The 21,654-nt window shown below is 34.2% G+C and overlaps 1 protein-coding gene across 3 annotated transcripts in view; it reads right to left on the bottom strand.

The window, feature by feature from the left end:
* Window positions 1-21,429, bottom strand: part of LOC145685759 (uncharacterized) — a 115,855-nt gene extending 94,426 nt beyond the window's left edge. Inside the window, exon 1 of one of the 3 annotated variants that reach the window (XM_081758265.1) lies at window positions 21,290-21,429. The gene's annotated coding sequence lies outside the window, so the exon portion shown is untranslated. The remainder of the gene's footprint in view (window positions 1-21,289) is intronic. The other 2 variants (XM_081758267.1, XM_081758266.1) reach the window with 2 other exon arrangements.
* Window positions 21,430-21,654: the final 225 nt, after the last annotated feature.

Consider the following 21,654-nt stretch of genomic DNA (forward strand, 5'->3'; position numbering starts at 1 on the left):
CCTCTGGACTCCCCCTGTGTTAACGAACAGATCTCAAAATCAACTGAAAAATAATAAGGAATGTATTGAATTTCAAGCTTCTCTTGAATAGTAAGGGTGAGAAAAAAAATTACCAATAAGCCCCACAATGTCCCAGATTCCTTCAAAAGACCCGGTTGTAATATAAACATTTCCTGAGACATCCGTATTTATCCTAGGATCATGGTTCATCCATCATTTTCTTCAGAATGGAACAGCCTTTCAAACGGTACCATTCACATGTCTCCATTATGTATCTGACACGGGAAAATCACGAAGAAAGAAATTGTTTTGCTAAAAAACCTATTTTTACCTTTTTGCTCCTCTGGACTCCCCTGTTTTAACGCAAAGATCTGATAAAAAAAACTGAAAATACTAAGAGGTGCACTGAATGTATGTGCAAACTTTCAATCTTCTAGGTGCAAAAGTAAAAAATAATAAAAATAGGCATAAAAATATTTTTTTTAAAAAAAAGTTATGACGTCATCACACTCTATGTCTGCGCAGAAAAGCGTGAAACCATACGTAACGTGTTTTACAATGTCTCTGGACTTGAAAAAACAAAACAACAAAAAAACGAAGTAAAAAGCTCTACTGGTGTTTTTTTTTTAAAATTGAAGTTCTAGTATATGTAGGTACTAGAACTTAAAAGGGTTAAATCAATAAATTTTAAAAAAAATTAAAGACATAATGTGCAATTCCGCTTATTTAATAATAATAATAAAAAAAGCGAATTCACTGTCAATACAGCTATAATCATTAAGGATAACCAGAAATTGAAATCCAATCTACGGAATACTCTAAACAAATTGTTCTTTAAAAGAAACTGAAAACTACAATAGGAAATATAAAGATAAGGATCCGGTGACGCAGCAATAAAGAAGACCCGGTGACGCAGTGTGCTGAAGATGTTTTCAGAGATTAAAGAAATATTCAATTGAAATAACAAACACAGAGGTACAAGGTGAGTTACTTTTCTTAAGAATATGCGCCCTAGAGCTTCTGAACGTAGATATTTTAGAGGTAAATCAATTTGGCATGTCACGTCCAAGTGTGGATTTCGTTAGAAATGCTTTCAATACTGAAAACTAATTCGGATGTAATTTTATCGAAAAAGACGACAGACGTCAGCACTGTAGGTTATGGAACTTAGAAAACAAGAATTAAAAGAAAATCAATTGGAAGGAATTTAGAAATAGGAAAAGAAGAAAAATAAACTGGAAAAATGCCGGGATGGAACTGAGGACAAAAAATATCGAAAGGAAGAAGGAAGGTTGGCTAGTTAACAACCTGTACAGATGAATGGATTCTGTATAAAGTGAATCCTTGATTTCTGTTACAAGCAAAAGAAAGGCTCCTACCTAGCTCTATTTAAATAGGACGCATGAGAATATAACCTTGGGAAATCAGTAATAGCTAACTAAGTTATTATAGGAAGCGAACATTTTATTTTTATATGTAGTTAGGATAGTTTTGAAAAGTCTTAATTTTTATTCATTTCTGTTGTTCTTCATCTAATTTTATTCCAACATTGCATATTTCATAGTTGTAGGTAGTTAGGAAAATTAATGTAGAATCTCGTAATGCTTTATTCATTTTATATTTCAAAATTACTATTTTATGACAGAATAATATATTTTATAGGACTTATAATAATCATTTTCAATGTTTTATTTTGAGTAGAGTCTTCCACTCCGTTCAGGGAAAAATAAAACTTAGGTTTGGAGAATATCATCAAATTTCTGGTAAGATTCGAAAAAAATGAAATGAAATCTTTGAGTTTTACGTTCCGCGATTATGCCGGCTAGGCAAAAGGAGACGGTGATGATGAGAAATGAATGAAATGGTGGGATGAAGAAAGTGGGAGGAAACGGGATAACCCCGAGAAAACCCACGCACACGCTGTCTGTACACCACAAAGTTCACTTGGCGCGAGTTGGGATCGAACCAGGGACCGCATGCACCAAAAATGAACGCTCTACCACTGAGCCACCGCGACCCCCAGGTGTTCTGTATAGATCCTTAAAAATAACATAAAGATATAATTTTGAATAAAATTAGAAGTTATATATTTTCAAGAAACAACTAGAAGTTTATTTGAATTCAGTAATCGTGAGTCTATTATTTTTCTGGGTTGGCTGCGCGCGGCATACTTTCATAGCAGATATTGAATAGTAGTTGATAAGGAGCTGTGTAGTGATTGATGCATTACTAAGATGTTAATTGTTTTAAAGTGTAAACATTTTACATTGTGTTTTGAGTAGGTAAGGTCAATGCTTTCATTAAGAGATATATGATACTTTAAATCTATATAGGTGTAAGGTTACTTGTAAATAGACAGCTTTAAAAGATTTTTAGTACGTCTTCACGGGCTATCAGCCAGGTGAAGGTACTGACTTCCGATGTTTCGAATGCAGACACTGCATTCATCTTTAGGGATTGTAATTCTGATTTTTTCTTCATTACAATCTCTGAAGATGAATGCGATGTCTGTATTCGAAACATTGGAAGTCAATACCTTCATCTGGCTGATAGCTCGAGAAAACTTACTAAAATCAAGTCGACAGAAAAAAATCAATTTTTTCTTAAGTTTAAAAGATGTTACGTGAAAGTACGAGAAGAAGTCAGAAAGTAAAGGGACTTTCGAGAAAAGGTACATTTATTCTAATGATAGAAAACTGAAACACATTACTTTTCCACATAATCTTCCTGCAGTTCAACGTACTTTTCCCAATGTTTCACAAGTTTTTTAATTCCGTTAGACCCCCCCCCCCAAAAAAAAAAAAAAACAACCTTGCAACCAATTTTGCACCGCATCAATGACTAGCTGATGGTTGAAATTTAAATTTCTTAACTTCTGGTGATGATGGGTGTTCTCCAAACTATGCTCGCAGCCTTACTTTCCGGTTCGTGAGGATGTATCCAAGTTTCATCTACAGTAACGATTTGCTGTAAAATTCCATTTCCCTCGTGACGATAACGGGCCAAATATTTACGAGAGATGTCCAACCTTTGTGCCTTATGCTTCGCGATAAACAACTGTCACCATACTGCGCTTGCATTCAATAAATAATTTCCGCAGGTTTAGCACCTTCCGCAAACAAAAAGCGAATCACTGGCCTCATTTCTCCTTGGTGCAGATAGACAATGGATGAATGTTTAATGGTCTGCTACACTCCACCGACTAACGCTGAAATAAGAGTAACACGTTGCATAGAAGTGTTGCAGACAACACTAATTCAGCGCTGGATACTACAAGTGTTATCAAACCCTAGTGCGAGAAATTGCAAAAGTCCCTTTACTTTTTGACTTCGCCTCGTAATATTGTACGTAATTAATAAATACTTTAAAATGAAAATACACTGACGATATACTTAGTTGTCACGATTTTTCTCTTGATCTTAGTATGCTGATTATCTCACGCAAAGAAATAAATATGATATTTTAAATGTAGTAATTAAATCAGGGATAAGCGAACGACTGTATGAATACCGAACTTTATATCGTTTAATAGTAATGTAATTATAAACAGAATCACCGAAGTGAGACATATGTGAAATGTAAGATGCTGTATTAACAACTTTATTTTTCGTTTGATAGCTCAATCATAATTTAGTGAATATTAGCTGTAAGAAAGAATTTAGTAATATTGGTATAACAAATTTTAGTTGCGGACTTAAGCAGCGAATGGGTATGCAAAAGGTGCTGATTATACAGGATGTAAACAAAAAGATGATTAAGTGATGTGAGGAGAGTTCCTGCTTGTGAGAAACAGTTCTGTGGAATCTCTGATTAATATGTCTTTGGGTTAGAAATTTTAATATTCAAAATTGATAGATTTATTCTTTTTGGAATAATTAATACTTCTGACCAGAGTATATACACTTATTTAAGAAAACAAAAATACAATGTAACGGTTTCGATAACTTAATGTTATCTTCATCAGACACTAGCTGAAACAGAGCATAGAAATATATACTAAAAGTGAAAGTACTAAGATCGATCCATTGTTTGTATTCCTGAGTCTTCCTTCCTCGGGCCTCTTCTGTTAATCACCTGCCCTGACTTAATTACCCTTTCATCTGTGTTTATCATTTCCAAATATCTATAATACAACTGTTGTTTATAATTGACCAATTGCCTTAAAGACTTTCTTTCAAAGGCAATTAGTAAACAGTTCTGAAGGCAATTGGTCAATTATAAACAACAGTTGGTCAATTATAAACAACAGTTGGTCAATTATTATATATTTTAATAAGTGTGTATACTCTGGTCAGAAGTGTTAATTATTGCTTTAGGGAATTTCAGAGTCGTGATGGATAGAGTTATTGTTTTTATTTCGTCATATATAAATTTAAAATTCAAAAAGTTAGGTTGAGAGATACATTTTTTCTTGAAAGCTGACTTAATTTGAAAAGTTGAGGTGCTCGCGTTTCGTCATCATGCCTGGCATTTGATTGGACTGGCAAAACACAATTAAAGGTCTGCTTTATCTACACGAGTCGTGAAAGCCAACGCCCGAGGTTAAGCCAAGACCTTGTTTTGAGTTCGAATCCAGGCTTGTATTTGAGACTTCCTTTCCATATTGCACTGGAGTGGCATGTCGGTGGTGCTTGAATGGGTGTAGGTCTAACCTAGTTCAGAAGACTGGCCCCTCTGGCTAACTACTTGTTTATAGTAATGTGAAAGGATAAACTCCTCAGTATCCTTATCGTCGATGCGTACTAGTAAGAAAATAGAACATGGTTGCTCAAAGTGAGAGACTATAGAGGATAGTTAATAGTAGATTTTCTATTCTTGTCACTTGTTCAAATTAACGAGTAGCGGCCCAGGTTATATGAGAATTTACATCAATTAATCAAACAAGTACTTCGTAATCACAGGGCTCATAGTGATCTGGTCTCTTCTAACTAGTTGAAAAGTGATCAAAAGCACATGAAAAGTGACCAAAAACTGGCCAAAATCTCATTAAGAAGTAACTTTAAACCTTCATCCCAAACGGACATAAATTGAAATTTACATTTTTTTAAATCGAAATACTGGATCACAGCTGAAATACGTAATCTTTCAACATGTTAAGATTAAAAAGTATCTTACTTAAGTTCGTCACTTAATAAAAAATAAAAAAATAAAAAATGGATTACTTGTGTTTAGAGGTTCATTATTAATTACACACTTTGTACGGTTTTAAATTTCAATTTTGATCTGGATGGGGTAAGGCCAAATTTCTATATTTTCACTATGTTCAATAATACAAAATTAAACTAATGTAATTAATACATAACATCTAGATTACCATTAAGTAGTAATAAAATTTTTTCTTGTACAATTGGTTTGTTACAAATTTTGTCTTGGTATCACATGATTGGTAAACATCTGTTCGGCCACTGCAAAGACTTCCTGAGAAATTCCCAAGTTGAAGTAACCGCCACTCATCACTCAGTAAATCCAAGTCAATGCTGAGGAAAAAAACCTTTTGCCAGATTTGTAACATACGTGTTACTCTCAAATGACTTCACATTTTCCGAATGAAGATAAGTATTTAAGTTCTAGGTAAATTTCAATGGTTTTCATTATGTGTTTATATACTGCCACGTAGTAATACTTTACATTTTACTTGAAACTAACCACATTCTTCTCCTTCCAGCTGCTTCCTTGCTTCTTCCCCACATTCCATTTCACCAACAGGTAACAGATTTTCCTCACTTACAGCACTTTCGTCAAGTTCAGTCAAAGACGTAACAACTTATTTCTTCACAAATCGCAACAACAAAACCTTGATAACAATAGAGTACAGAACATGTACAAGGGGTGCCTCCTTCTGAAGCAGTTCTGTGACATCCCTGAAAAGTTTTGCACTTGAAATAACAAAATTTAACTGCGCTTTCGTTGATGAGTCTTTCTTTAGAAACTGACTTGTATTTTCCAGTAGCCATGAGATTTGATTTCTTTAGAGGAAGAAACTTGAGAAAATACTTCTGCAGAGCACTGAGGAGTTCAAGAACTCTTCCATATGATTTTTCAAGTGTAAGCCACCTTGAACTTACATGTTTGATAAATCTATGTTTCGGCAGTCCTAATTTACTAGCAATCTTAGTGAAATATTCTCACCTTGATGGCCAACTCTTGAAAAAATTGTACATCGATGACAAAATCACTCATTTCAATTTCAAGTTCTTGGAGTTCTTTCTGGAACGTGTTATGAACATTGTGTATTAGGCTACATGTTCCTATATCAAGAAAACCCATTTTTCTAAATGTTTTCATGTTCTCATTTATCATTCTGTGGACCTTTTTTTTTTTATTGGTATTTGGTCCATCACTACCTAATATCAAGAGTTTCCCTCTGGAAAGGTTTGCATTGTCTATTGCTAGATTTGTGTGTTTCACGAGTTCTTCTTTTGTGGTTCTTCCCATTTAAAATGTCTCCACATGGTCAGTTTCAACACGAAAAAATGACTTTACACCCCAAAAAGTAACTTTTATTGACAAACTTGAAAAAAAAAAAAGTAACTTTTAGTGACCAACTTGAAAATAAGTAACTTTTAGTTTAAAAAAAGTGACTCGCTATGAGCCCTATAATCAATTTTTTGTAAGTAACAAACTTGTAGTTCAAGCATATTAATTAGTTCGGTAAATGCTTTTTAAAAAAGTGTTATTAAATTTCAATATGAACGTATTCAATTTCATTCTTCACGATAATTTATTAAGAATTGCAAAGAAACATAATCCTTCGAAAAATCTACTGCGGAGTTCTCTTGCCCTAAAGATAATGTCAGTTTTTTTTTTTCGTGAGAAGCAGAACAAACACCTCCCACTTTGCTTGTGTGTAGCACGCGTTATCAGCACAGAGCTTAGAGGTTTCATTCTTGCCTGCCGCAAGGAGATAGAAAACTGAAGTTTCTTCAGTCATGGTGAAACTATGATGACTTTGAACGCAAGGCCAGTCATTTAAAGAACTGTTCGGTGACGGCCTGGGTCTAAAAAGAGGCATGGCAAGTTACGTGAACAGGGCATCCTGACTTAAAGCTATGTTGCCAAAATCTCTCACAGGCATAAATGATGTTTGTTGACTCCATATTGTATTGTATTGTATTGTATTTATTTCGTCCTTTTTTCATACATTTAGCACTGTAATACAATGCATATGAAGCGGATACGTCATTTATATATGAATACAAAAGTAAAAGAAACAATAATAGTGAAAATTACATACACTAGGTTAGTAATTAAGCCTTACTTATTACACTATACATTTTACATGACATCATTGTTAAAAATAAACTTAGTAATTATTACTTGCAGTGTATTTAGAAACCCTCCAACAAATATGTAATGCTAAAAGCAAGTAATGACATTGATTTACTGTACATCCTGTAACGTTTCTATTTATTTAGCAGTTCATGTATTCCTCCACCGAGTAAAAGCAATGTTGTATTAAATATTTCTGGAGTTCTTTTTTAAATTTAGCAACAGAGTCCTGAGTTTTTATTTCTTTCGGAAGTTTATTGTAAAGCATGGTACCCGCGTATTTACATCCTTTTTCATATAATACTGTTCTGTGTTCTACAATAGAAAAGTTTTCTTTGTTTCTTGTATCATGATCATGTTGCTGTTCTACTCGCGTAAGGATACGTTGTAGGTGTTTCTTTACAAATATCAATAGATTTAAAATATACAAACAGGGTACTGGAAGTATACGAAGTTTTTTAAATATTGGTTTGCAATGATCTTTTGGTTTAGCAGTTGCCATCATTCTTATTATTCGTTTCTGTATCGTAAAGATTACTTTGGCCTTGTGTGTATTTCCCCAAAATATAATACCATATGTTAAATTCGATTGGAATAATCCAAAGTAAATTGTTTTTAAAGTAGACTCTCTTAAAACATTTTTAAGAACTTTAATTGCGAAATATATTTGGTTTAACTTTTTACTAAGCTTAGTTATTTGCACATCCCAGGAAAGATTTTTATCTATCCGAATTCCTAAGAACTTAGTTGAGTTTACATATTCTATTTCATTATTTTGAATTACAATGTTCCTAGGCTGAGCATGTTTGTTGCGCATGTGATGAAAATTGATTGCTTGTGTCTTTTCAATATTTAATTTAAGCTTATTTTCTTTAACCCAGTGAGAGATTTTACAAAGGATTTCGTTTGCACTACCTTCAACAACCTCATTTGTTTTACCTTTTACTATAATATTAGCGTCATCTGCATAAAGGGATGCTTCTGCTGGAGCAATATTACTTGGTAGGTCGTTAATATATATCAAAAATAATAGCGGCCCTAATACGGATCCTTGTGGCACTCCACATGTTATTTCTTGTTTCTCTGATATGTAGTGTGTAGCTTGGTTTGTATCCCTGTTATTGTATGTAATTTCCACTACTTGCTGCCGATTTTTCAGATACGATTGAAACCATTTGGATGCAATGCCTCTTATTCCGTAATCTTGTAGCTTTGAGAGAAGATTTCTATGTGATACTAAGTCAAATGCTTTCGAAAGATCCAGAAAAACACCTATACATTTTTCCTTACTATCTAAACTTTTATGTACACTTTCCACGAAGTTATATATTGCGGTTTCCGTTGATTTCCCTTGTAGGAAGCCATGTTGCTCGTGTGTTATTAGATCATGTTTAAGTAAAAAGGATGCTAGCCGGACACTCATTGTGGTTTCTAAGATTTTTGAGAAAATTGAGAGAAGCGAAATAGGCCTATAATTTTCAAGCGCTGATTTGTCGCCTTTTTTATATATTGGTTTTACTTTTGCAATTTTTAATATACTAGGGAATTCTCCACTTGAAAACGACATATTTATGAGGAAACACAGAGGGTCAACAATATATTTAATGCTTTTCTTTACAATACTTGGCGGTATGCCGTCTACGCCAGCTGACCATTTACTTTTCATTTTCTTTACCACTTTTAATATTTCTGCATTAGTAGCTGGATGTAGATACATTGTATTGTTGCAAATTTTTGAGAATATTTTCGAAGTGGACAATGCTGGATCATTATTGTACGTTTGTGATAAGTTGGTGTAATAGTTATTAAATAGGTCAGCAATTATACGAGGGTCTTTTATTATGTTGCCATTTTTAATTACCTCTAAATTACCGTCATCATTACGAGTGTTTAAACTTAACTCGCTCTTCACTAGTTTCCACAACGCCTTCGACTTATTATCTGATTTTTTAATGATTGTGTCATTGTGTAATTTTTTTGCTGCTTTCAGAACCCGTTTGTATATGTTCTTGTATCTTTTGTAATATGTCTCTGTATGTGGTGATAGATTTCCTTGTGTTTTAGCTTTGTTAAGAAGTCTCATTTTTTTGCTTGCTATTCTGATCCCTTGTGTTACCCAGGGTTTTGATTGTTTTGTTGAAGTTACACATTTTACAACAGGGAATGCTAGATCGAAATAGAATCTTATGGTGTCAATGAAATAACTGAAAGCTTCATTAACCTGATTATGTATATAAAGCTCGTTCCAATTTTCTTCCCTGAGAAGGTGATTAAAATATTGTATATTTTCGTCATTAAATTTTCTTTTGTACGTTACACTACTTGCTTTTGCATTACAAAAATTTTTATTAGGAGTTACATGTATGTCGAGTACTTGGGCAAGGTGGTCTGAAAAACCACTGTTGAAGACGTCTACTGTGTTGTAGTTAAGATGTTTGCTCACTATGAACTGGTCAATTGCACTTTTAGAGTATTTTGTAATTCGTGTGGGAACTTTAACAATTGCGTCCATATTAAATGAATCTAAAAGAAGTTCTACCTCGTGTTTTATAGGCTGTAAAAAGTCTATGTTGATATCGCCAACAATTACGACGGTCTTCTTGATTTTCATAAAATAATTTAGTATCGTATCCATCCTATTTATAAAAATTTCTATATCACTGTCAGGAGTTCTATATACACATACAATTACAAGGTTATAATCTACTATTTCTAATGCACAACTTTCAAAGTGTTTTTCTACATTTAAATACTTAAACCTAATGCATTCTTTCGTTTTTAGACCCCTCTTTGCATATATGCAGGCTCCCCCTCTATCTCTATTACTTCTGTAGTACCCTGCTCTTAGCTGAAATTCAGGAATGCTTAGGTATTCTAAGCAGCCTGATTGTAACCAGTGTTCTGTTATACATATTACATTTACTCCCAACAATTTGTCCAAAAGTAGTTCTTCCAACATGCTTTTTTTATATAACGAAAACCCTTGTACATTTTGATGGAAAATAACTATATTATTTCTATTATGTTTGTAGCTTAAGTTGTCAGACTGTATACTTTGATAAGATGTCTGCACTTTAACAGCATTACTCTCAATATACCTTAGTTTTAATTTATTGTCAATTAGACGTTTATCAGAACTCCAATTATCTTTACGGATGTCTTTATGTTGGGTTGATGATCCTACCATAAAAAATAATCCGGACGGTGTGTTGGAGGCTTTCTTTCTCTTTTTGATTTCCTATATACATTGTCCTGATATGACATAATTTCTTGAGGAGAGACAATGCCATTTGAAACATTCATATTTTCAATATTCGATTCTACCCTGATACCGTCTTCATTAGATGGTATGAAACAATTTTCTTGACATGGAATTTTACTACTTTCGCAATTTATGTCAAAGTTTTCGCGTACTGTACCCTTTGTATCAATAATTATGGGTGTTTTATTTACACTAATTTTTGTTGAAAGCTCTCCCATCATTACGCTAATTTTCTCGCATATTTCTTTTTTACCTGTATTGCTTAAGTGCATACCATGTCTTGTGAAATATCTACGAGGAAAATCCTCAACAGTTAGGTAGTGCACATGACTATAACGTTTACTTAATGTATTAAGTTTCTTATTGAAGTTTTTTACCGCTTGGTTTACACAAGAAGAGCTAATAAGTAATTAAGTTTTGTGTACGATTGTTCCTCATTTATATTCTGGAATAAATGTGTATATTTTTTTAAGTATATATTTTTCTCTTGTTAGTATTAATTGGGAAGGAACGTGACTTTGTAACAACATAGAACTGTCTGTTCTTGATACAAATTGCCTAAATTTATATTTGCAAGGAGTTTGTTTCGTAACCTACTTGGAAGTTTCAGAACCAGTGTGGATGGCGTCAGACGAGTAGCACAGAGAACTGTAGTGCACAAGTAGCATTGGCGGGTACAATATACAGATGGAGTTCAGGAGCAAACTATAAACCAATATATACGTATTTGACTTACAAATTCACGTTCTACTCCCCCCTTTTTAAATTTTTTTAAAATATATATATATATATATATATATATATATATAATATTTGTCAGTAGAGAATATATGTAGAAGGGAGTGATTAAAATATATCCACCTTTACTTTAAAGACCATCAACTACGACTCCGCCGCATCGCTTTCGGTGCCCTAACTCCAGTGTGTTACTAGTCTGTCTCCGCTGGTTCCAACCACGGTATATCCCGGAACGTCACCTAACGTCATATTTCCTTAGTGAATTCATATTTAATAAAAATGAGCGATTTGGAAAACAATACAACCTTTGTCATAAATATTGAAGTGAACACTATTAACTCACTCGTGTATTAAGTAGAATTGATTTAAGTACACGAAATACTTGGGGTCTATTCTCCTTTTCGAGGATATTGAGGGAAAAAAAAGTATATCGATTCTAAATAGAAGGTATTTTGGCTCACGTCACACCTACACGTGAACATGGTTTCAGATTCAGAGATCTGAAATATAGGTAAATGAAGTGTTACAAAAGGACCAGCAGTTGGAAATACACTAGCAGTGTTGGGTAAGTTACTTGTAAAAATGTAACGCGTTACAAGTTACTTTACTTTCTCTTAAAATGTAACGCGTTACTAACGCGTTACTTGCCTCAAAAAAGTAACTGTTACTTTACTTCGAAAGTAACGCGTTACTTTTAGGTCCGAAACTTTGAATATGTGAAAAAAATCTTAATACTTCAGTTTTCCGTACTACTATTACTAACGCTATTATTATTATTATTATTATTATTATTATTATTATTATTATTATTATTATTATTATTATTATTATTATTATTATTATTATTATTATTATTATTATTATAACAACACTTTGTATAGACATGAAACATAGGTGATTTATATCTGAATACTAAAAAAGTAGTTAATTGCCAACCTCGGTAGTCGTGAAGTCTAGGAGTCAATGACATTGTTCACGAGCTTCTGAATTCGGTTTGAGGGTCTAGGTTGAGTATTCGGGCCGAGTATAATTTGTTAAAAGTTATAAGGCACTGGCCAAATATCTTCCAAACTGCTCGACCCGGGTTTAGAATTGTCAACGACTCAAGCAGCTCGGCTCACAGCTCATTCATTATCGACCCAAACCGAGAAGTGAGCCCAGCCAACCGATTCGGATAGAGCGCTCTGCTAAGTTGAACCGAACCGAGCTGATGGCTCAACCCAACTAAGCCAACGAGAGCCGATGGTTCACCCCAAGCAAGCCGGCTCGAGCCATCGGCTCAGTTGTGCCGAACCGAGCTGAGCCTGTTATAAAATATCTCTTGTGGTCTCGCTATCGAGACGAGACGAGATGCGAGCAGTGTCCCCTCTCGTGAGCAATACTAAAAGTATTCCATATTACTGCTTAGCTTACATTTCTCATGGCTTTCGCTTTCCAGTGTAATCAGGCCATGATTTCAAGACGAATTAAAACGAGCGAGCCACTTATCAAACTCGACTCGACTCGAAACTCGACGCTAAAAACAGTGAATCGGCTCGGAACTCAATTCGAGAATATTACGTTTGACTCGACTCGAAACTCGACTTGGATTCGAGTCGAGTTTTATCTTGACTCGTGCCCATCCCTATGCGTTAGAAAAAATGGTTGCTTATTATTATTCTGCTAAACTAATTATATAATAATAACAATGTTGCTATGTAAAATTAAAAACACAGAATATAGAGAAACTGACAAAATGATAACACATGAACTGGGGGTGAATCAAAACTTGCCAATAACTCTAAAATCGATACATGCTTTTTAAAGCTAGTTGTTTCAAGCTCTATAATCAACGGGACTTTAGGATACGCAAACTGATCTAAAAGAACTCTAATATTACATACCACCAACATTACATCAATAATGCAGACCTGCTCAACAGAACACATTTATTCATATTAACCCCTTGCTGTATGTCGTTAATTATGGCACCCTAGTTGTTGATAAATATTTCCCGCCGGGGCACCACTTTACTTTTTAAATTCTGTGCACCATCATCTTCAGCTTTTAAGAAAAAGTATTCTTTCAAATGTTCGAACGATAAAATATTTTCGTTCTCCATCTTTATAAAAACAACACTAATCAAAATAAAATAGACTACCAGTACCATTGCACTCGTTGTTCACTCTCTGAATGTATTGATTTGGAGCTGTCAAAATCTAAGACAAAATCTTCCAGGTGCTTGCAATCAATACACGTGATTTTCCTGAGGCTGTCCTCATCTTCCAAAAACAGGAAGTGACACTATATTTTGTTATATAAAGCAACAAATCAAATCGTATCTATGAATGTATTTGCAAGCCTACCAACATAAAGTTCGTAAGGCGAAACGGGAAAATGCACATCGAGATTTCTCGTTCCACCTTACATTAAGATGAAAAGTGATAACAGGTTTTACATGCAAATTTCATTGCTAGAGGTCATAAGGCGAAACGGGAAAAGGCGAACAATGCAGGAATCATCGGTCACTGACATCGTTCATGTTCCATTGTTCCATTCTGAGAAATTCACTTATAGGAAAGAAACATTTGTTTCCGAAAAAAAAAAATACATATATTATAGTTACTAACCCGAAATGTAACGCGAAAAAAGTAACGCAAACTAGGTACGTTACTTAAAAATTTGTAACGCGTTACCGTTAGTTACTTTGGAAAAATGTAACGCGTTACTAGGAAACGTTACTTTAAAAGTAACGCGTTACTTGCGTTACGTTACTTCCCAAGATTGTACACTAGGTAGGTTTTCAGTTATTTCTAGCCATGTTTGTCCTTCTTTTTCAAGTTTTACATCCAACGGTAAGACATATGATTAATGAAAAGGAATGCTTATGAAATAATTGGTGAACATAAAAAGGAATCTTTGAGTTTTACATCCCATGATTATGCCAGTGAGGCTAAAGGAGACGGTGATGATGAGAAATGAATGAAATGGTGGAAAGAAGAAAGTGGGAGGAAACGGGAGATCCCCAAGAAAACCCACGCACACGGTGTTTGTCCACCACGAAGTTCACTTAGCGCGAGCTGGGATCGAACCAAAGACCTCCTGCACCAGAGGTGAACGTTGTACCACTGAGCCACCGTGTCCCCAAAATAATTAGAGTAATGTGTGAAGAAACGGGAGAATCCCGAGAAAGTGCAGACTCGATGTGGTCCATCGAAGTCATATAGCATGGGATCTCTCGCACCAGAGGTAAGCATTCTATCGTATCTCTCACTAGCCATTTTTGTAGTGGCTCCCCTGAACTTCACAAACGTCCAGTGCCAAGACCGACCCTAGGCAATTTGCCGTACCGTGCAGTACCATCGTTTACCGCTCCCTTTCTCCAGGAAGAACAAATCTTAAAAGTCACGATTTTAAGTATGTCACCCCATCATAATTAACGGAGAGGGAAAGAACACTCGCACTCAGAAAGGCCTGAACACTACAAATACAATCTCGTTGTGTTGTTTTTTCTTTAAATAATAATCTATTATATTAGTGAAAAATAAAGCAAAAACACCTGCAGAGATAAGATGATAATGCTTTTTTATATATATATATAAATCAATATGAGCTTCAATCTCAATATATCAGTTTGTAATTGCAGTGCAGCTAGCTCTTTTATTTCTTGATTCCTTCTAGATCTGTTTAAAAAATTAATAAAACTTGTTTTCATCTTCAGTAAGAAACTTATTTGTGACAAAGGCAAGACTAAGTTTCATATCAAACTCTAATAACGAACTAAATGGAACAGGTGTTCACTACTGTTTGAGAAATAAGTTCTTGTATTTGATAACAATCAAGTAATTCATGCTGAGATGTGTTTGACCATTTGCTTTAGCACCGTGAATGTGATCTTACACTAATGAGACCTAAACATGATTTATGAATGTAGTATTCACGTAGGTCAGCTTAGTAAATTTAACTACCATCATCATGAAGTCTGTTTGCAACAAGATATATTTACTGTAAGTTATGATGGATTTTGCCGCCTCATGCAAATGCACGTGTTATACAAATGGTAGAGCCGGCCCTGCTCAGTATCAATAAAATATCGCTAATAGGATGTGAATATAGGGTTTATGATGCCCCTAAAACTCGCATATCAGGGTTGGCAAAAACCACGGTTTTTATTGAAAAAACAAAAAAACAGGTTTTTTGGTTTAAACCCGTTTTTTTTTTTTTTGTTTAAACCAGTTTTTTTTTTGTTTAAATAATTTGCTCTATGTATTTATATCACATATGGACAAAAATAAGTTTGTTTCGCCTTGGTGTTATTATGCAACAACCGGGTTATGTTGGATGGGGTCACATAACGCTTAAAGCGGAATCCAACCGCTTCTCGGCTTACATCCGAAGGAAATTGTTCTTCATTTGGACTCGAAACCGGGACTAATTGGCCACAACTGCGATAAGTCTGCCGACTCACTCACGAAGGACTCCTGATAAAAATAAGTTGTACTGATCCATTTCAGAAGGACAAAAAGATAAATAGTTGAACAAGTGAAACGATTATAGGCCTACAGATTTACATATGGACAATTTCAAAATACTGTAGAGTACAGAAGAACTAATTTAGCCCAAGTTAGTTCACTACGACTTTTATTAGTCCAAGAAATACAACGACTTAACTGGCGTATCAGTACGAAAAGTGAATAAAGATACGAATTAATTAAATCCACTTTGACCCATTTATACATAAATAGATATCAAAGATACATCTGATTTCAATAAATGCCTCTCGTGCGGTTTGTATGATGCCCTCCCCCCCAAAAGTACAGCATTTCGATGTATTTTATCAATAGTAAACATTATTAGAACGAAACAATATTTAGAATTTTTCTTTGATTGCAACTGCATAATAATAAAAATAAACTATAAAAAATCAAATAAGAAACATTCATAAACTTATACAAAAAAACAAAAGTTGCTTTTGTAGTATAATCCCTTTGAGTAATGAATGGGGAATTTAGGTCTGAATATAATACGAATAATATACGGGAGTAAAACGTGATAACCCACAAAGTGTGTCCATCAAGATTTTACGAACACACACTTTTACGAACATATTTCGCTTTTTGGTTTAAACCAGTCTTGGGAAGTAACGTAACGCAAATAACGCGTTACTTTTCAAGTAACGTACCTAGTTTGCGTTACTTTTTCGAGTTACATTTCGGATGAGTAAAAGTATATTTTTTTTTTTTTTTCGGAAACAAACGTTTTTTCCTTGTAAGTGAATTTCTCAGAATGGAACAATGGAAAATAAATATGTCAGTCACTAACACACAAAGAAACAGATAAGATCATAGCGCCACTTGCTGTTTTTGCAAGACGAAGACAGCCTCACGGAAATCACGTGTACTGATTGCAAGTACTTGGAAGATTTTGGTGTAGATTTTTACAGCTCCAAAATATATATTCAGTGAGTGAACTACGAGTGCAATGGTACCGGTAGTGTATTTTACTTTGATTGGTGTTGTTTTTATAAAGATGGAGAAGTAAAATATTTTATCGTTCGAACATTTGAAAGAATACTTTTGTTTAAAAGCTGAAGATGATGATGGACAGAATTTAAAAGTAAAGTGTTTCCCCGGCGGGAAATATTTATCAACAACTAGGATCCCGTAATTAACGATATATAGTAACGGGTTAATATGGATAAACTGTGTTCTGATGAGCAGGCCTACTTTATTGATGTAATGTTGATGGTATGTAATATTAGAGTTCTTTTAGATCAGTTTGAATATCCTAAAGTCCTGTTGCTTAGAGTTTGGAACAACTAGCTTTAAAAGCATGTATCGACTTGAGAGTTACTGGTAAGTTTTGATTCACCCCCAGTTCATCTGTTCTAAGTTTATTAGTTGTAGTGTAGTGCTTCTCTATATTGTGTATTTTTTTAATTTTACATAACATTGTTATTATTATATAATTAGTTTAGTAGAATAATAAGCAACCATTTTTTCTAACGCATACGGATGGGCACGAGTCATGTTAAAACTCGATTCGAATTCAAGTTGAGTTTCGAGACGAGTGAAGGGTAATATTCTCGAGTCGAGTTCCGGGGCAATTCACTGTTTTTGGCGTCGAATTTCGAGTCGAGTTGAGTTTGATAAATGGCTCGCTCGTTTTGAAATCATGGCCTGATTACCTTGGAAAGCGAAAGCTATGAGAAATATAAGCTAAGCAGTAATATGGGATACTTTTAGTGTTGCTTACGAGAGGGGACACTGCTTGCATCTCGTCTAGTATCGATACCGAGACTACAAGAGATATTTTATAACATGCTCAGATCGGCTCGGCACAACTGAGCCGATGGCTCTAGCTGGCTCGTTTGGGGTGAACCATCGGCTCGCGCTGGCTTGGTTAGGATGAGCCATCTGCTCGGTTCGGTTCAACTGAGCTGAGGGCTCTAGCCGAGTCGGTTGGGTGAGCTGTTTACTCGGCTCACTTCTCGGTTCGGGTCGATAGTGAATGAGCTGTAAGCCGAGCTACTCGAGTTGTTGACATTCTTAACCCGGGCCGAGCAGTTTTGAAGATATTTGGCCAGTGCCCTATAACTTTTAATAGTGTTTGGCTTGAGCCTAAATACTCAACCTAGACCCTCAACCCAAATTCAGAAGCTAGTGAACAATGTCCTTGACTCCTAGACTTCACGACTACCGAGGTTGGCAATCAACTAGTTTTTCAATATTGAAATACAAACCACCTATCTTTCATCTTTATACAGTGTTGTTATAATTAATTAATTAATTATTATTAATAATAATAATAATATAAGTTATAGTAGCAGTAGTATAATTGATAATGATTATATTGTCTATGTAAGATACTTGAAGAGAGTACTCGAAACTACACACCGGATTTGTCTCGGCTTGACTCGACTCAAAACTCGACTCAAAACTCGACCCGAATTTGAGTCGAGTTGGATGAAATTTTTCGAGCTGAGTTCTCGGGTCGAACTCAAAGATGTCTGTTTTGAGTTTCAAAGAAAACTCGCTCGAACTCGCTCGTGCCCATCCCTACGAGTAACGCAGAATGGCATTTTAGTCAATGTTACATTATTTGAAAATGTTCAGAACGTGTAATAATAATAATAATAATAATAATAATAATAATAATAATAATAATAATAATAATAATAATAATAATAATAATAATAATAATAGCGGTAGTAATAATAGTACGGAAACTTGAAGTAAAAACTTTTTCTTTCGCATATAGACTGAAATAGTGATGTCATCATTTCCTTCCCGTTACCATGGTAATCACCATGTTTTTTTCTATACAAACGCGTGAAGCGAATAGTGTATTTTAAAGTCTAGTACAAACAAGGACAATGGCTGTAAATTTATATACAAATATAAAATGTTTCAATTGCTAATAAAGTTAGTGGGAAAGGTACAGATTTAGAATATGAAAATACGTTTAGGAAATTTCGAATAAAATTAAAAAATCATATAGGCAGACAAATCTAAGAAACTGATATTTAGAAGCACCATATCTCGAAGTGATAAGGTAGAAATCAAATAATTAAGGTAAACGTCAGTATTATCTGATCCACCTTAAGAAACAATTATACACAGTATAAACTCCATAACGTGCAGATTGACAAACTGTCAGCACAAGGAAAACTGTAAAAATATACGATATTTTAAGAGAAGATTTTTTTAGTTAATTCTAATGGGACATTTACTTTTATGTCCTCTTGATAATGGAAATGTGCAATATTACAAAAGAAAGGGGAAAAAGCAAGCCTTTGGAAATTTTAAATCAGAACCATCGGTGGGTGGATATAGATAATTTTTTTCTTATATATTCCATATCAACTTTTTTTTTTTAAAAAAAAAAAAAGCCTTTAGAAACAGTACCATAAGAAAACATCCAATTATGAATGGTTCAGCATATATTCTAAAGAACTGTTACACATTAATTCTGTTCACATATGCAATGTTACGATACTTACATTAGTGAATCAAAAAAATTCCAGAATTATTTAATGTTAATACTGATTATGAAGAAGATGAGTACATTTGTTTTCTCTTTTTGTTTTTTAGTTACATTGATTTTATATATATATATATATATATATATATATATATATATATATATACAGTATAACCTCGTTAACACGAACTCGCTTAAGCCGAACACTCGGTTAGGACGAACAAAATTTCGGTCCCGGCATCGCTGTACATTATCTTATAGGAAGTTTTATCGGTTAACACGAATTTCGGTTAGCACGAATTACGAACTAATTTTTAGTCCCTTGAGTCAGTAAAGGTTTTCATTTAACACGAACTTTCAATCCTTTGTTTTTTATTTCAGATCATTTTTCTTATTTCAGATTTCACTCCAGATCAGTTTTTGTCATACAGTATTTATACAGACGAAAATTGCCTTCCAAATAAGACAAAAACCAGAAACAGGTATCTTTCCTCTCTTATGAGGTGTTGATTCTGTCCTCCGTCAAGCGCTAAACATGCAGGTGCTTGGCAGACGAGCTGCTGGCGACAGCTCGAGACAAAACATCTTCTCTCCCCTGTAACTCCAAACTGGTGACAGCAGTCATAACCTAATCGTTACTAGCGGTACCCAACCTGCTAGCGGAGTTATCAAATTTCTAACTTGGCCTGGATTTTCTGCGTGTGAACTTTTTTTTTTTTTTTAGATCTTCTAAGATAGGATAATAAGCTTACTGTAGTGTTTTCATTTTTCATAGGACGGTACCGAGACCGAAACTAGTCTCGATCTCGATCTTAACTCGAATTTGAGACCGTGCCGTGCTTTTCGAAATCGAGACGAGACCGAAACTCTCAGTTTCTTCTCGATACAATTCTGTGAATGGTATCAAGACGGAGAATTGTCTTGGTCTAGTCTCGAATTTGGAACGGAAACTCTCAGTCTCGTCTCGATACCATCTCTAGTATTTTCTATGACATACATAATATACTGTAGTGGTAGAAAATGTAGTGGTAGAAAATGTATGAAGAAAATGTATTCGAATAATAAAATTTGGGTCCCCGGTTAACACGAATTTTTTTAACACGAACTCCTGATTTTTCAGTCCCTTGGAATTCGTGTTGACGAGGGTTTACTGTATATATATATATATATATAGCGATTCCGAAGGATTTCATCACTGTTTTCACTTTGCATTTAGGTTCTTTGGATATTTAAGCTACTTGTTGTTTAGAAAATAAAATGGCGATCACCATGGCAACGAAAAGATGTTACGTCACACTATTTCAGTCTATTCAAAGTTTCGGACCTAAAAGTAACGTGTTACTTTCGAAGTAAAGTAAGTTACTTTTTGGGAGCAAGTAACGCGTTACATTTTAAGAGAAAGTAAAGTAACTTGTAACGCGTTACATTTTTACAAGTAACTTACCCAACAATGGTTTAAACCAGCCAACCCTCTCGCACATATCGATACATAAAAATATTATGCCACGTCGCCAGGTATAATCTGAATCGAGAGAGAATTAGCTAATATTTTAAACCCTTAAACAATTACTTCTACTGGTGGATTAAAATTGACCTCTGTGTGCCCGTTCCTCATTTATGACTTACAATACTTGTAAGAGCGAACTATACAGCTTAACATGTAAGCGTAATTCAGAATAATGTGATGTTTACAGGTTTCTAAGAGAAGCCTTATATTAAAATCAAATAAGTTCCAAAATTTCAGCTCAATTCTAAAGGTTTGTTCAAATGTTAATGTATATAATTAAATAAATCCACAATAGAATTCAAATTTAAAATTCCAGTTCAATCCGAGATTCCACTAAATATCTCTCCAAGTTTCATAAGTCTATTAGCAATTTTCTTATCGTTATAATTTGACAAAACTAATATCTCCTTCTATAAATCTCCAAATATTTTTCTAAAATGCTAATTAGTTTTGAACCTGCACTAAGATTAAAAATACATATTATCAAAAATGGACAATAATCTATTAGCATCCATTTATCATATTTCATTTGGTACTTTGAATATACTCACAGAACCTTTGAATTAATATTTGATTTAAGAAGAGAATCCTATTGAAATCTTTATTTTATTACAAAAATCCACCTGCTCTTGAGAAATATCTATGAATGCCTTGTCATTATCGTACATAACAATGAAAAAGCGCGGCAGACGACGTGCAGTGTTGGAAGTACCAGAACTCGAAAAGTTGTTACGTATGGAAATTTTGCAGAAAAATATTCCAATTTTAAAAATCAAATTCGCTACAAGTCTTCGCAATATTGTTCCGGCCCGTAACACAACGCGGTAATTTTTTAAAAATGGGGGGCCAAAATTAGTAAAAACAGGATGGTTTACGGGAGAAATGAGTTGATAGTGTTGAGAAAATATCGTACACA

The sequence above is a fragment of the Thermobia domestica genome, chromosome 5 (assembly GCF_964235325.1).
Source record: "Thermobia domestica chromosome 5, izTheDome1.hap1.1, whole genome shotgun sequence".
In the NCBI taxonomy this organism is placed as follows: Eukaryota; Metazoa; Arthropoda; class Insecta; order Zygentoma; family Lepismatidae; genus Thermobia; species Thermobia domestica.